Raw genomic sequence first — 8863 nt, 5'->3', positions numbered from 1 at the left:
GTTCCTTGTAGCAGCTTTTCATTCGGATTTTGGGTGTTACTCTACTAATATGTGCATAAAATGACCATTTTAGTCGAAAAATTGTCAAGGATAACACAGACAAACAAAAAAACTCGTGAAATAGTCACAAAGCATCAAAATGTAGAATATAAAAATAGATACCTTTTACACTGTAAGAGCAAATATATTTTCCACAACTATATTTAAGTTCTCTTAAGAAACGGTTAATTCTCATACATGTCCTGTAGCTCATATTTCTCTCTCTCTCTCACTTTCTCTCTCTCTCTCTCTCTACATTCAGTAAATAAAAAGATATTCACGTTTATATTTTAGTGTTAAACTTAAACTTCAATGCAGGAACTGCATTTGTATTTATATTGCAATAAAGAGGAACAACTTTGGTATAGCATATTATAGCGACAGTATATTTGGATATATACTTTATTCATCTTCGTGAGTGGACAGCCTTGATTTTGCGGGGACCTTTGACTCCTAAAGCTAAACATCAGTCTGCAAACTCACTGGGCACTTCATTAGGTATGTCTAATGGGGTCCAGTACAAGACTTGGAGTGTGTAATCTCAGTTCTAAAATACTTGACAACTCTCAGTGCCGTTCTACAGTCGCAATAACACATAGAGCAGGGGGGCCCAAACTTTTTTGACCGAAGATTTACTTTTCGATCAACCAACCCCCCCGATCCACCCGTTACCACGCACGCGCACATACGCACGCACGTACACACGCATGCCATGATGTGCAATAGCCTGACGCTGAGGCACACGATGCACTTTTGCAGCCTGTTAACGATCGTAGCTCACGCGTACTGTTTTAAAATGCTTCTCTCGGCCCTCCAGATTCCCATTCTTTGCCCGTCCCCTCGGTGAATTGTACAAAACAAACTGAATGAGAATAATGATAACGATAAAAGATATAGCGCAGCAACTCTGATCACAAGCTGCAACTGCAGACTGCTGAGCGCTAACAACTTCCGGTGATGCATCAGACGTCACCGTAGGTTAAAGATGACCTATTTTATTTTATTTTTAAAATACTTTTTGTGAAAGTGAGACTGATAGAATGATTAGGGTGCAGTGTGCATTAACACAAAAAATATAATACTAACATGCACAGAGAGACAAATGTTTTGGGGTTTTTTCCCTCTCGACCCCTCGGATCAACTTGGGACCAGTCCTTGATCTACTGGTCGATCGCGATCGACATAATGGGCACCCCTGACATAGCGTGTTAAATGAAAGCCTCGCTTAAAACTCAATCACTGGCAGTCATTTTAAAGCAAGACCCACGGGATATTTTCTTCAATTATTTATATATATATACACACACACAGTGGGGCAATAAGTATTTAGTCAAGCACCAATTGTGCAAGTTCTCCTACTTGAAAAGATTAGAGAGGCCTGTAATTGTCAACATGGGTAAAGCTCAACCATGAGAGACAGAATGTGGGGAAAAAACTCAGAAAATTACATTGTTTGATTTTGAAAGAATTTATTTGCAAATCATGGTGGAAAATAAGTATTTGGTCAATACCAAAAGTTCATCTCAATACTTTGCTATGTAGCCTTTGTTGGCAATAACGGAGGCCAAACGTTTTCTGTAACTCTTCACAAGCTTTTCACACACTGTTGCTGGTATTTTGGCCCATTCCTCCATGCAGATCTCTTCTAGAGCAGTGATGTTTTGGGGCAGTCGTTGGGCAACACGGACTTTCAACTCCCTCCACAGATTTTCTATGGGGTTAAGATCTGGAGACTGGCTAGGCCACTCCAGGACCTTGAAATGCTTCTTACGAAGCCACTCCTTTGTTGCCCTGGCTGTGTGTTTGGGATCATTGTCATGCTGAAAGACCCAGGCACGTCTCATCTCCAATGCCCTTGCTGACGGAAGGAGATTTTCACTCCAAATCTCTCGATACATGGCCCCATTCATTCTTTCCTTTACACAGATCAGTCGTCCTGGTCCCTTTTCAGAAAAACAGCCCCAAAGCATGATGTTTCCACCCCCATGCTTCACAGTGGGTATGGTGTTCTTCGGATGCAATTCAGTATTCTTTCTCCTCCAAACACGAGAACCTCTGTTTCTACCAAAAGTTCTATTTTGGTTTGATCTGACCATAACACATGCTCCCAGTCCTCTTCTGGAGCATCCAAATGCTCTCTCGCGAACCGCAGACAGGCCTGGACGTGTACTGGCTTCAGCAGGGGGACACGTCTGGCAGTGCAGGATTTGAGTCCCTGGCGGCACATTGTGTTACTGATTGTAGCCTTTGTTACTGTGGTCCCAGCTCTCTGTAGGTCATTCACCGTTCTTGTTATCATTTTGTCGCCACGGGGTGAGATCTTGCATGGAGCCCCAGGTCGAGGGAGATTATCAGTGGTCTTGTAGGTCTTCCATTTTCTAATAATTGCTCCCACAGTTGATTTATTTACACCAAGCGTTTTACCTATTGCAGATTCAGACTTCCCAGCCTGGTGCAGGTCTACAATTGTGTCTCTGGTGTCCTTCGACAGCTCTTTGGTCTTGGCCATAGTGGAGTTTGGAGTGTGACTGACTGAGGTTGTAGACAGGTGTCTTTTATACCAATAATGAGTTAAAACAGGCACCATTAATACAGGTAACGAGTGGAGCCTCGTTAAACCTCATTAAAAGAAGTTAGACCTCTTTGACAGCCAGAAATCTTGCTTCTTTATAGCTGACCAAATACTTATTTTCCACTCTAATTTGCAAATAAATTCTTTAAAAATCAAACAATGTAATTTTCTGAGGTTTTTTCCCCCCACATTCTGTCTCTCATGGTTGAGCTTTACCCATGTTGACACTTACAGGCCTCTCTAATCTTTTCAAGTAGGAGAGCTTGCACAATTGGTGGTTGACTAAATACTTATTTGCCCCACTGTATATACACTGTATATATATATATATATAAGATATCCTTTATTTGTCCCACACTGGGGAAATGTACAGTCTACAGCAGCAGGATTGTGGGTAGAAAGAAGAAAAACAAAGTGTTTGCATTTACAAAATATATATATATACATATATAAAAAAAAAAACATTTCCTCGTCTCACCCCCCCAAACTGACGTGCCCACCACTGTTCATTGACAAGGATACAACAGCAGTCACGTAGGTGAAAGTATCAAACAAAAGTGAGCGTTATCTCAGAATCTTTAAAACGGCTTTTGTATCTCCGATTGTGCATGCCTACCTATTGTGGCTGGCGAGTAGGCTATATTAAACTTCTTCTACAGTACAGTGTTTGACATACAGTTGTGTACCAAAGGGTTAAATGGCTATTAGATTCCTCGTTTACTTCTATTGTGCGCAACCCCTTTAAAAGGTGGGATTTTTTTTTTTGTCCCACACTGGGGAAATTTACAGTCTACAGCAGCAAGAATGTGGGTAGAAAGAAGAAAAAAATAAACACCGTTCAATTAAGTGCAATATAAATACAAATATGGATAAGTCACAGTGCTATTTACAATTGTTTTTCACATCATTCAATTATTATTTATTTATTTATTTTATTCAGCAGCCTGACAGCAGTCGGTAGGAATGAGCGTTGGTATCTCTCCTTCTTGCAGCACGGGTGTAACAGTCTCTGGCTGAAGGAGCTACCTAGTGCTGTCAGGGCGGGCTGGAGGGGGTGGGAGGGACTGTCCATGGCGCCCCCTGAGTGGCTGCCTCTCCAGCAGCGCATATCCCTGTTTGAGTTTCTTTTCGTCCTTTTCTTCTTTCTTCTTCCATCCATCCATCCATCTTCTACCGCTTATCCGGGGCCGGGTCGCGGGGGCAACAGCTTTAGCAGGGAAGCCCAGACTTCCCTCTCCCTAGCTACTTCTTCCAGCTCTCCCCGGGGGATCCCGAGGCGTTCCCAGGCCAGCTGGGTGACATAGTCACTCCAGCGTGTCCTGGGTCTTCCTCGGGGTCTCCTCCCAGTGGGACATGCCCGGAACACCTCACCAGGGAGGCGTTCAGGAGGCATCCGAATCAGATGCCCAAGCCACCTCATCTGGCTCCTCTCGATGTGGAGGAGAAGCGGCTCGACTCTGAGCCCCTCCCGGATGACCGAGCTTCTCACCTTATCTCTAAGGGAGAGCCCGGACACCCTGCGGAGAAAACTCATTTCGGCCGCTTGTATCCGGGATCTCGTTCTTTCGGTCACGACCCATAGCTCGTGACCATAGATGAGGGTTGGAACGTAGATCGACCGGTAAATTGAGAGCTTCGCCCTTCGGCTCAGCTCCTTCTTCACCACGACAGACCGATACAACGTCCGCATCACAGCAGACGCTGCACCGATCCGCCTGTCGATCTCTCGCTCCCTCCTGCCCTCACTCGTGAACAAGACCCCAAGATACTTAAACTCCTCCACTTGGGGCAAGATCTCTCCCCCGACCCGGAGGGGGCACTCCACCCTTTTCCGACTGAGGACCATGGTTTCAGATTTGGAGGTGCTGATTTTCATCCCAACCGCTTCACACTCGGCTGCGAAACGCTCCAGTGAGAGTTGGAGAGTCCCGTTTGAAGGAGCCAACAGCACCACATCATCTGCAAAAAGCAGGGATGCAATACTGAGGCCACCAAAACGGACGCCCTCAACGCTTCGGCTGCGCCTAGAAATTCTGTCCATAAAGATTATGAACAGAATCGGCGACAAAGGGCAGCCTTGGCGGAGTCCTACCCTCACTGGAAACGATTCCGACTTACTGCCGGCAATGCGAACCAAACTCTGACATCGGTGGTATAGTGACCGAATAGCCCGTATCAGGGGGTTCGGTACCCCATACCCACGAAGCACCCCCCACAGAACTCCCCGAGGGACACGGTCAAACGCCTTCTCCAAGTCCACAAAACACATGTAGACTGGTTGGGCGAATTCCCACATACCCTCGAGGACCCTGCTAAGGGTGTAGAGCTGGTCCACTGTTCCACGGCCGGGACGAAAACCACACTGCTCCTCCTCAATCTGAGGCTCGACTTCCTGACGGACCCTCCTCTCCAGCACCCCTGAATAGACCTTACCAGGGAGGCTGAGGAGTGTGATCCCTCTGTAGTTGGAACACACCCTCCGGTCCCCCTTTTTAAAAAGAGGGACTACCACCCCGGTCTGCCAATCCAGAGGCACTCTCCCCGTTGACCACGCGATGTTGCAGAGGCGTGTCAACCAGGACAGCCCCACAACATCCAGAGCCCTGAGGAACTCCGGGCGGATCTCATCCACCCCTGGGGCCCTGCCACCGAGGAGCTTTTTAACCACATCGGTGACTTCAACCACAGAGATAGGAGAGCCCACCTCAGGGTCCTCAGACTCTGCTTCCTCCAAGGAAGACGTGTTGGTGGAGTTGAGGAGGTCTTCGAAGTACTCTGCCCACCGGTTCACAACGTCCCGAGTCGAAGTCAGCAGTGCCCCATCCCCACTGTACACAGTGTTAGTGGTGCACTGCTTCCCCCTCCTGAGACGTCGGATGGTGGACCAGAATTTCCTCGAAGCCGTCCGGAAGTCGGCTTCCATGGCCTCACCGAACTCTTCCCACGCTCGGGTTTTTGCCTCGGCGACCACCGAAGCTGCGTTCCGCTTGGCCAGTCGATACCCGTCAGCTGCCTCTGGGGTCCCACAGGCCATAAAGGCTCGATAGGACTCCTTCTTCAGCTTGACGGCATCCCTTACTGCTGGTGTCCACCAGCGAGTACGAGGGTTGCCGCCACGACAGGCACCAACCACTTTACGGCCACAACTCAGATTGGCCGCCTCAACAATAGAGGCACGAAACATGGTCCACTCGGACTCAATGTCCCCCGTCTCCCCCGGAACATGGGAAAAGCTCTGTCGGAGGTGGGAGTTGAAACTCCTTCTGACAGGGGATTCCGCCAGACGCTCCCAACAAACCCTCACAATACGTTTGGGTCTGCCAGGACGGACCGGCATCTTTCCCCACCATCGGAGCCTACTCACCACCAGGTGGTGATCAGTTGACAGCTCCGCCCCTCTCTTCACCCGAGTGTCCAAAACATGCGGCCGCAAATCCGATGATACAACCACAAGGTCGATCATCGAACTACGGCCCAGGGTGTCCTGGTGCCAAGTGCACATATGGACACCCTTATGTTTGAACAAGGTGTTCGTTATGGACAGTCCGTGACGAGCACAGAAGTCCAATAACAAAACACCACTCGAGTTCTGATCGGGGGGGCCGTTCCTCCCAATCACGCCCCTCCAGGTCTCACTGTCATTGCCCACGTGAGCATTGAAGTCCCCCAGCAGAACAAGGGAGTCCCCAGCAGGAGTACTCTCCAGCACACCCTCCAAGGACTCCAAAAAGGGTGGGTATGCTGAGCTGCCGTTTGGTGCATATGCACAAACAACAGTCAGGACCCGTCCCCCCACCCGAAGGCGGAGGGAAGCAACCCTCTCGTCTACCGGTGTGAACCCCAATGTACAGGCACTGAGCCGGGGTGCAATGAGTATGCCCACACCTGCTCTGCGCCTCTCACCATGAGCAACTCCAGAGTGGAAGAGAGTCCAACCCCTCTCGAGAGAACTAGTACCAGAACCCAGGCTGTGTGTGGAGGCAAGTCCGACTATATCCAGTCGGAACTTCTCTACCTCACACACCAGCTCGGGCTCCTTCCCTGCCAGAGAGGTGACATTCCATGTCCCAAGAGCTAGCTTCTGCAGCCGAGGATCGGACCGCCAGGGTCCCCGCCTTTGGCTGCCGCCCAGCTCGCATTGCACCCGACCCCTTCGACCCCTCCCACGGGTGGTGAGACCATGAGAAGGAGGACCCACGTTGCCTCTTCGGGCTGAGCCCGGCCGGGCCCCATGGGTGTAGGCCCGGCCACCAGGCGCTCGCCAACGAGCCCCACCTCCAGGCCTGGCTCCAGAGGGGGGCCCCGGTGACCCGCGTCCGGGCAAGGGAAACTGAGTGCCATCGATTTTGTCTGTCATAAGGGGTTTTGTGAGCCGTGCTTTGTCTGGTCCCTCACCTAGGACCTGTTTGCCATGGGTGACCCTGCCAGGGGCATAAAGCCCCAGACAACTTAGCTCCTAGGATCATTGGGACACACAAACCCCTCCACCACGGTAAGGTGACGGCTCCCGGAGAGGTTCTTTCTTCTTTCTACCCACAATCTTGCTGCTGTAGACTGTAAGATTTCCCAGTGTGGGACAAATAAAGGATATCTTAATTAAAGGAGTGTGAGGGAGCAGGAGTACAAAGTGTGAAAATGTGTAGTCACTTGAATTGGAACCCTGAGTTATGTTTTTGCTCCCACTTAAATCTGCCTTGCATTTTTATCTAATTTCACAATTATTAAAAAAACAGCAAAAACTAGCTATAGTGGTATCTTGAGTTTATTTCGTGCCCATGTTCAGAACTCAAACCACTCGTATTTTCAAACTTTGCCCACTGAAATGAATGGAAATGCCATTCGTCTCTTTCGGCCCTCCAAAGTTCTTTAACGTGTTTCAAGAAAAATAGTTCAGTATTTTACTGTGGAATGAATGTCAAGAAATAAAGTTTGTTTCCTGAATTGCTCCATTTTTCTTCCCCTCACTTCATTTTAACTGAACTCTAACTTCGGGGGGGGGGGGGGTTGTTCCTTTTTCAGCACGCTTACCTCACATTCAGTAGCTTTTTCAGCTTTTCCACAGTTTTGACATGATGTTAAAGTTCCCATGCCACCATTTTTTAATTTTTTTATATCTAATTCTCAATGTCCTTGGCTTGCAAGATAATGTGGGTAACATCATACCCAGGATTACCTTTTTCAAGCTCTTCTGTTTGGTCCAGAACGACGAATGAATGAGAAGCCTGGATTTGTCAACACCTTGGTGATCGCTGCTGTTGGTGTCCCAGCTGTCACGGAAGTGTACTGCTATGTCATTAGGAAAAAAAAGTTCAATATCACATTACAACGAAAGAAGTCATTAAAATGTTTGGCTTCTGCATTGGGATGAACAAAACGTAGCAATTCTTTCCGGTTCAGATCACTGGCAGAGACCTTAATTGGAGGTATTAGGGTCTTCATTTTAAACCTTGGGCTTTAGTACTATGGAAGAGTAGAATAGTTACATAGCTAGTAACTTTTTATAGGGCATTGCGGCATGGTTGAAGTTTGACATCTCATGCGTGTGTATGTATATTCTGTACATACCGGTACAAATATATGTACATACATATATTTGTGTGTGTGTATGTGCAGTACTGTACATGTGTGTGTGTGTATATATATATACACACTTACACACACACTTACATCATGACTACCGGTACTTTGGCCACCTTGGGATAAACAGAAGAATGTCAAACTTGACCATTAAGGGTTGTCGTACATTTAACGTCCTGCAGGGGTCAGTGGTGATTATATTTAGTTCTCAATAACAGGAAGCGATTAACGTCGCGCACCTTGTTCACAAACGCTTATTTCCACATACATCTGTCACGTTGACTTGTCCTCTGCGGAAGGGTGTGCAAAAATCAAACAAACGTCATTTGAGGGTTTGCAAAACAAAAGAAAAGCACAAATCGTGTTAATCCCCCCCCCCCCCCCCCCTACACACCAACACACGTTCGCGCCTCGTGATGACTGAGTTATTGTGACCTCAACACTCTCGTTCATGCGCTCATTCACGTCACACACTGGTCAGGACGTGTATGGACCCCCACCCCCACACATCCACGTTTGTTATGACTCGCCCCGCGGATGTCACACGATGCATGCACACCGCGTCTTCCAAGACGGCGCCAGTCGACTCACTCGACCACGTGACTCCTGCCTCAAGGTTAACCTGTTGCCATGGAGACAAGTCCGCCAATGAAAATTCAACAGACTGTTGCGATG

Source organism: Hippocampus guttulatus, chromosome 1 (genome assembly GCF_054856545.1).
Source record: "Hippocampus guttulatus isolate MCC_2025c chromosome 1, RoL_Hgut_1.0, whole genome shotgun sequence".
NCBI classification, from domain to species: domain Eukaryota; kingdom Metazoa; phylum Chordata; class Actinopteri; order Syngnathiformes; family Syngnathidae; genus Hippocampus; species Hippocampus guttulatus.
The sequence above is the reverse complement of the archived record's forward strand: the minus strand, read 5'-3'. Positions refer to the sequence as shown.